Genomic DNA, 8,816 nt, shown 5'->3' with positions numbered 1-8,816 from the left:
ACCTATAAAACAGATCTGTCGTCCGCACGCACGTTCAGTTTATAATGTTGTCCGACTTAAGTATTGATAACACGCTTAGTATTTTACAAATTTAAGAGTTTTTTTTATTTGATGAATGTGGGCACTGATAGGGGACAATTAATTAAACAAGGTTTCATTTCGATTAAAAAGAAAGCATACACCGGCAGGTAATGTACTCGGTGGATGCCTGAACGCAGAGTAACGCCGGTATCACAGCGTCAAGCCTAGTTTTAACCAAAACACGAGGAGACAAAATCAATCAATCAATCAATCAATCAATCATCAATACATCAGACTTATCGAGAAACACCCTCCGACTTTAGCCCGATACGTCCCATCACCCGCTTCAGCTCGTGTGTGTGACACGTGCCGCACACCTCACTCTCTTTAACCTGTATATATATATACTGTGTGTATCTATTAGTCCTCTATCGCCGACGCCTTGAAAAGACTAGCAGGGCACACCGCTCGATTGACAAGTGTCCATTGTTGTATCATAATGTGGATCGATCGACTATTGTGTTTAATAATAAAAAAAGATAAACCGGTCAGTGTGGCCCCGCCGGGCCACCGTAGATCTTCATCTCACAGTCCCTCTCCTTGTCTACCAGCTCGGGCAGTACTTCCTCTCATAGCCCCCCCCCCCCCCCCCCCCCCCCCCCCCGACCCAATCGATTAAGCTCTTGACTAACGACGGTGTACTATAATCGCAAGTGGATAAATGTTTTCCTATTAAAAAGTGATTTATGACCCCTGTCTCTCGCTCTCTCTCTCTCTGTGGATCAATATCTTTAGTTCTTATTGGGCAAAGGTTAAAAGAAAAGAGCCTTTTGTGTAACATGACCAGAATTATTGACTTGAGCCACCACAACAACAACAACAAAAACAACAACAACAGGAAATCTGATTAGGAACAGATTTCCATGACATTTCCTAAATGTTTTTACGTGTTTATTATTTTCCACACATCTTCCAGGCCTGGGGCAGGAGGGTCCATCACTGTATCCAATAGAACTTGAGTGTTACGCTCTGAGTGCATAGTAGTATGTGCGACGGTGGCTCGGGAGGTAGAGCAGTCGTCTGGCAATCCGGAGGTTCCCGGTTCGATTCCCGCTCCTCCCGGGCAGCGTGTCGATGTGTCCTTGAGCAAGACACTTAACCCCTAATTGCTCCCGATGAGCAGGTCGGCACCTTGCATGGTCGCCTCCGCCGTCGGTGTGTGAATGTGTGAGTGAACAGGTAAAATGTGAGGAACAAATTGTAAAGCGCTTTGGATTAAAAGCGCTATATAAAAAAGCAGCCATTTACCATTTAGTAGTATAGACATATTAGCATGATAGGTAGTAGTATAAGTATAGTAGCATAGTAAAAAGACAGTACGGTTTTAATTTTTTTTTATTTCAGATATTGTTTGAAGAGGTGTGTTTTTTTGTCGACGGCGGAAAATTGGCCGGGTTTTGGCCGTCCTGACCGCGTCTATTCTTTTGCCAACGGATTTGCGGTTCCGCGTTCGCGTTCTGCGATCTGATTGGCCACCGACGTTTCTGGTGCGATCTGATTGGCCACTGACGTTTCTGGTCATGTGACATGTGCGCCCAATCGCGTGACGCGCCCATTTACGCCTCGAACAGCAGCAAACGACCTAACGCCTAGTTTATCACTGGTTAAGCTTAGGCGACTCTTTCGAAGTTGGTTACGGTTAGAGTTTGGAATCAGGGCTGGCGTTCTATCGCCCTGCTCTAAAGACAAACTCTAACCTTAACCAACTTCGAAAGAGTCGCCTAAGCTTAACCAGTGGCAGAACTTGCCGTCACACGATTGGCGCGACCAGAAACGTCAGTGGCCAATCAGAGCGCAGAACGCGAACGCGGAACTGGAAATCCGTTGGTAAAAGTATTCAGGCGTCCTGACCGTGGTGGGAAGTCCGTTCCGCCACTGTGGAGCGAGGACAGAGAATAGCCTGCCGCTATTTGATTTTCCTTCACAAAGAGGCCACCCCCTCCCCCACCCCCTCTGAAATCGCACGGTACAGTAGCAGAGGCAGAAACGTTTCTCTCTCTCCGTCGAGAGGAGCGGGTTCGTATTATTATTACCGTGGGCTCAGTTCTAGGTTTTCCTTACCTCACTCTGCACGGCATGCAGGCCCTGGAGCTACGCGAGGCCCGACGGAAACCCGACCCACGCTCGATTATTGTACATCGACGCTTCTAACGAGACAATAGCCCGACAGAACCTTCCCTTCTTCTCCCAGGGTCCCCGGGGGGCCTCGCTCAAACCTCCCCGCCGTGAACCAGCGAGTCAGGGGGGGGGGGTGAACACAAGGGAGCATTATGTGAACAACATCTTTCTCAAGACGCCCTGGAGCTCGTCTCTGCATTGTGCTTCTCTCTCTCTCTCTCTCTCTCTCTCTCTCTCTCTCAATCAAGACCAGTAAACCAATCCTTTTGAAATGTCATTTCTCAGTTTCACATTTCTACGCGAATGGTGATTCGGTCGCAGTAATATTCCACCGGGTTGAGTCTTTTAAAACGTGTTTACCAAGAAGTACACAGTTCCTTTACTTAAGTAAAAGTAAAAATACACAGATAAATGAGTACTCTGGTAAAAGTCCTCCATTCAAATTCTACTTAAGTAAAAGTAGAAATACCCAGATAAATTAGTACTCTGGTAAAAGTCCTCCATTCAAATTCTACTTTAATGAATCTCTAAAAGTAAAGAAGTATTCTCTATTGAATGTACTTAAGTATCTAAAGTAAAAGTATGCATTCTACACGTTTGTGTATTCCAGTGCTTGGGAGCGCTTGATCCTCGATCCATTGACCTCTATAGGCTATGTTAAAGTGGTATGTGGTCCAGTTATGCTGCTCTGATTAAAGGTTATGTTAAAGTGGTACGTGGTCCAGTTATGCTGCTCTGATTAAAGGTTATGTTAAAGTGGTACGTGGTCCAGTTACGCTGCTCTGATTAAAGGTTATGTTAAAGTGGTATGTGGTCCAGTTATGCTGCTCTGATTAAAGGCTATGTTAAAGTGGTACGTGGTCCAGTTACGCTGCTCTGATTAAAGGTTATGTTAAAGTGGTATGTGGTCCAGTTATGCTGCTCTGATTAAAGGTTGTGTTAAAGTGGTGTGTGGTCCTGTTATGCTGCTCTGATTAAAGGTTGTGTTAAAGTGGTATGTGGTCCAGTTATGCTGCTCTGATTAAAGGTTGTGTTAACGTGGTATGTGGTCGCTGCTCTGATTAAAGGTTGTGTTAAAGTGGTGTGTGGTCCAGTTATGCTGCTCTGATTAAAGGTTATGTTAAAGTGGTATGTGGTCCAGTTATGCTGCTCTGATCAAAGGTTGTGTTAAAGTGGTATGTGGTCCAGTTATGCTGCTCTGATTAAAGGTTATGTTAAAGTGGTATGTGGTCCAGTTATGCTGCTCTGATTAAAGGTTGTGTTAAAGTGGTATGTGGTCCAGTTATGCTGCTCTGATTAAAGGTTATGTTAAAGTGGTATGTGGTCCAGTTATGCTGCTCTGATTAAAGGTTATGTTAAAGTGGTATGTGGTCCAGTTATGCTGCTCTGATTAAAGGTTGTGTTAAAGTGGTATGTGGTCCAGTTATGCTGCTCTGATTAAAGGTTATGTTAAAGTGGTGTGTGGTACAGTTATGCTGCTCTGATTAAAGGTTATGTTAAAGTGGTATGTGGTCCAGTTATGCTGCTCTGATTAAAGGTTATGTTAAAGTGGTATGTGGTCCAGTTATGCTGCTCTGATTAAAGGTTATGTTAAAGTGGTATGTGGTCCAGTTATGCTGCTCTGATTAAAGGTTATGTTAAAGTGGTATGTGGTCCAGTTATGCTGCTCTGATTAAAGGTTATGTTAAAGTGGTATGTGGTCCAGTTATGCTGCTCTGATCAAAGGTTGTGTTAAAGTGGTATGTGGTCCAGTTATGCTGCTCTGATCAAAGGTTGTGTTAAAGTGGTATGTGGTCCAGTTATGCTGCTCTGATTAAAGGTTATGTTAAAGTGGTATGTGGTCCAGTTATGCTGCTCTGATTAAAGGTTATGTTAAAGTGGTATGTGGTCCAGTTATGCTGCTCTGATTAAAGGTTATGTTAAAGTGGTATGTGGTCCAGTTATGCTGCTCTGATTAAAGGTTATGTTAAAGTGGTATGTGGTCCAGTTATGCTGCCCTGATTAAAGGTTATGTTAAAGTGGTATGTGGTCCAGTTATGCTGCTCTGATTAAAGGTTATGTTAAAGTGGTATGTGGTCCAGTTATGCTGCTCTGATCAAAGGTTGTGTTAAAGTGGTACGTGGTCCAGTTATGCTGCTCTGATCAAAGGTTGTGTTAAAGTGGTGTGGTCCAGTTATGCTGCTCTGATTAAAGGTTATGTTAAAGTGGTATGTGGTCCAGTTATGCTGCTCTGATTAAAGGTTATGTTAAAGTGGTATGTGGTCCAGTTATGCTGCTCTGATTAAAGGTTATGTTAAAGTGGTATGTGGTCCAGTTATGCTGCTCTGATTAAAGGTGATGTTAAAGTGGTATGTGGTCCAGTTATGCTGCTCTGATTAAAGGTTGTGTTAAAGTGGTATGTGGTCCAGTTATGCTGCTCTGATTAAAGGTTATGTTAAAGTGGTGTGTGGTCCAGTTATGCTGCTCTGATTAAAGGTTGTGTTAAAGTGGTATGTGGTCCAGTTATGCTGCCCTGATTAAAGGCTATGTTAAAGTGGTACGTGGTCCAGTTATGCTGCCCTGATTAAAGGCTATGTTAAAGTGGTGTGTGGTCCAGTTATGCTGCTCTGATTACACCCTCTTGAAGTTATCAGGCTTCAAATGTGAAAGTATATAATCTTCATACATTTTTGCCATGTTTTCTATGCTAAATCTTTTTCTTCAAAGTAACTAGTAACCGATGGGTTCACAGACAAATGTAGTGGAGTAAAAAAAAAAAGTACAATATTTCCTTTGAAATGTAGTGGAGTAAAAGTATAAAGTTCCCTAAAATGAAAATGCTTGCGTAAAAAAGTACAGGTAGCTCAAATTAAGTACAGTACTCAAGGTTCTCCTGCTGGTCTATAAGGCCATAAACCACTCCGGCCCGACCTATCTCCAGGACCTCCTCTCCCCTCAACCTGTGTCCAGGTCACTCAGGTCTGGCAGCCAACAACACCTCCTCTCCATCCCACGCACCAGGCTGTCGACCCCATGGAGCACCGTGTTTTCTCCACACTGGGGCCGTGCCCGTGGAATCAGCTGCCGGGGTCCGTCAAGGCCTCAGTCTCCATTGCTGCCTTCAAGGCCAGCCTTAAAACCCATTACTCTGCCTTCCACTACGGCCTGTTTTATTTATTTTTATCTGCTCCTGTTTTGTTTTTTATTTTATTTGATTAATTTTAAATGTTTTTATGTTTTAAACCTTTTTTTATTCTCATCTTTTTATTTGATTCATTTGAATGTTTTCCTTTTATTTAATTTTTTATTTTTATTTTCCTTTTGCTGTGAAGCACCTTGAGAGCTCACTGAGTTTTAAAGTGTGCTATATAAATGAAATCTATTATTACTATTATTATTATTACTTGAGTAAAAGTACTTAGTTACTTTCCCTTGCCGGGCCAGGGGTTACCGAGCGCTCCGCTCCTCCTCCCAGGAATAACAGATGTCTGAGAACACGATCCTGACAGCCGCTCCCCCGTCGCCACCCAGAGGGACCAATCATTCTCTGAAAACCTGTCGGCTTACCTTCTATGTTCTTCCCCGCTCGGTAAAGAGAGAAGAAACAGGCCATGTGTAACATAATCAGGTGTCAATCCCAGTATACGCTTCGAGGGACTCGGTGTTCAGCCATTTGCATAATAATACAGTAACGGTGTGTAAATATACAAATTTGTCCGTGAGGGATTTCGACCTTGGATTCAAGAGGCCAGTTGATGCTGAAGGCGTTCACATTTACATTTTACATTTAGTCATTTAGCTGAAACGCTTTTATCCAAAGCGACTTACAAGTTCTGTACAAGTCATCAGGAAGGGCACAACTCTATCAGCTGAGTAACAATGTTCATCAAAGTGCTGAGTGCTACAGTGTAGGTTAGTACGTGCATGACAGTAAGGTTAGTTAGGGTTAGATTATTTTATTTTTATTTCAGATAATGGTTGAAGAAGTGCGTCTTTAGTCGATGGCGAAAGATTGGTCATGTTTCGGCTGCTGTCCTAACTGGGGTGGGTAGTTCGTTCCACCATTGTGGGGCAAGGACTGAGAATAGACGGCGCTTCTGTGTTGTCATCTACCGTCAGTACCTCAGATACTCTATTTAACCCTTTCACTGCCACACTAGAGAAGGTTACCATCACTGTGATAGTAAAGGGTTAACCTTCTGTAGTGTGGCAGTGAAAGGGTCAACATGCTGTTGTGTGGCAGTGAAAGGGTTAACATTCTGTGTATTGTCGCGGTGAAAGGGTTAACCGTTTGGTAGTGCGGCAGTGGAAGGGTTAACATAGTGAACACATCAGGCTTTTACTGTACGTGAGCCCATGGTACAGGTGTGAGCACAGGCGTAAGTTTAGGGGGTGCTGCAGGGGGCATGTCCCCCCCAAATTTGTCCCCCTCAAAGAAAAGTATAGCTCATATGAAAGACAACCCCCCCCCCCCCCCCCCCTAAAGAGGTAAAAGATAAGGGGGTGAAAACATTTATACATCCTTCTTACCTGCAACTATATATAATACAGGAGAATAGATATCTGAAAGCAATACAGCACGCCCGAGAGCTTCACTGCATTATATTCCATTATATTTGCGTCAGTTGAATGTAGTCTTTTCCTTTATATAAATAAAGACATTTCGACCAGAAATGGCACAGATGATGCAGGAAAGTTCACCAGGATGTAGGGAATTCAAGTGTTTGACGCTCAGAATGTCCTGGGGGAGGACCTCCAGACCCCCGGCTTAACCCTTTCACTGCCACACTACCAAACGGTTAACCCTTTCACTACCACACGACAGAAGGTTAACCCTTTACTATTGATTGATTGATTGAAAACTTTATTAACAGATTGCAGAATGGGTACAATACAGTACAGCTCAATACACACAATTGTTAAGGGGATGCAGACCAGAGAAAGACTTTCGTCTTGTTTCCATCAGGGTCCCCCATTTTCAATTCATCAGGACATATATGACATACATGACATACAGATAGTCAGTACTGCTACATCTATACATTTATGACATACCAGATTTGCAAATACAGTACTGTTTGTGATACAGAAGGAGTCAAGAAAAGGGAGTATATACATTTGACGTAGAAACTGTACATTGGAGGAGGTTGGGTGGGGGGGGTTGGGTACACTGGGATATTGACATCCATACTGGGTAATTTACATTGGAGGTGGTTGGGGGGGGGCACACTGTATAAACAAGCAAAACTGTACATTGAGGGGGGGGGGGGAGACTCTGTACAAACAAACAAAATTGTACATTGGACTATTGACAAAACCATACTAGGTAAATGACTGTACATTGGAGGGGGTTGGGTTAGGATATTTACAGGGGCCAGTGTTGAATTGCAGTCTCCCGTAGGTGTCTCTTGAGAGAGGTTTTGAAAGTGGGTAGTGATCCACATTCCTTTACAGCTTTGGGTAGGGCGTTCCACATTGATGTGGCATAATTGCGAAACGTGTTTAGTCCCTTATTTGAGCCGAATCTGGGTTTAACATGATTTGTGGAGCTCCCTCTGGTGTTGTGATCGTGGTATTCACTGACCTTTGGGAAGTATTTTGCCATGTACATGGGTACCTTGGTCGTGTAGTGTATCTTGTAGACCAGGCCCATTGCAAGTTGCTGTACTCTGTCGTCTACTCTAAGCCATCCTAGGTTGGCAAAGTGGGCAGGGGTGAGGTGGGTTCTGGGGTTCAGGTCAAGTAGTAGTCTGACCAGTTTGTTTTGAGATGTTTGTAATTTTGTTTTTAGCGCCTTTGAGGTGCTTTGGTACCATGAGGTGCAAGCATAGTCGTAGTACCCCTGAATGAGTGCTCCTGCCAGAGTCTTCAGGGTATTCTTGTTTACCAGAGAGGAGATCCGGTACAAGAATCGAGTTCGTTGGTTGACTTTTTTTATTACATTGGATGCCATTTTGTCACAGGAGAGATTAGCCTCTAGGATGGAACCCAGGTAGGTAATTTCATCTTTCCTTGTGACAATATTGTCACCCACTGTAACTGAGAAGCCGTCAGTCTTGCTGAGTTTGTTATTTGAACCGAAGAGAATGGACTCTGTTTTGCCCATGTGTAATGATAGTTTGTTATCAGCGAGCCATATGCAGATTCTGCCTAGTTCCGAGCTGAGGGTTTTTTCAACCTGTAACTTGTTCTTGTCAGAGACCAGCAGGGCTGAGTCGTCCGCAAACAGGAACAAGTTGCAGTCACAAGCTGACGACATGTCATTTGCATAAATTAGGAACAGTAGCGGTCCTAGTATGCTTCCTTGTGGAACACCACAGCTCACTGTGAGAGGGGGGGATAGGGTACCGTTTACCTCCACCATCTGTTCCCTCCCCTCAAGGTAGGATTGCATCCAGCTCACTGATAGACTATCAAAACCAATTGCTTTTAGCTTGTCAATCAGAATGGAGTGATTGACCGTGTCAAAGGCCTTTTGTAGGTCCAGCATGACCATGCCGCAGTATTTGCCTGCGTCCACCTCTTGTTTGATGTGGTCATTCAAATAGAGAAGGCATGTGTCAGTGGAGTGGGATGTTCTGAAGCCAGATTGGAATTCGTAGATTAGATTTTTTTCCGCTAGGTACTTTTCGACCTGT

The sequence above is a fragment of the Notolepis coatsorum genome (assembly GCF_963971535.1).
Source record: "Notolepis coatsorum genome assembly, chromosome: 9".
In the NCBI taxonomy this organism is placed as follows: Eukaryota; Metazoa; Chordata; class Actinopteri; order Aulopiformes; family Paralepididae; genus Notolepis; species Notolepis coatsorum.
This window is presented reverse-complemented; position numbering follows the sequence as displayed.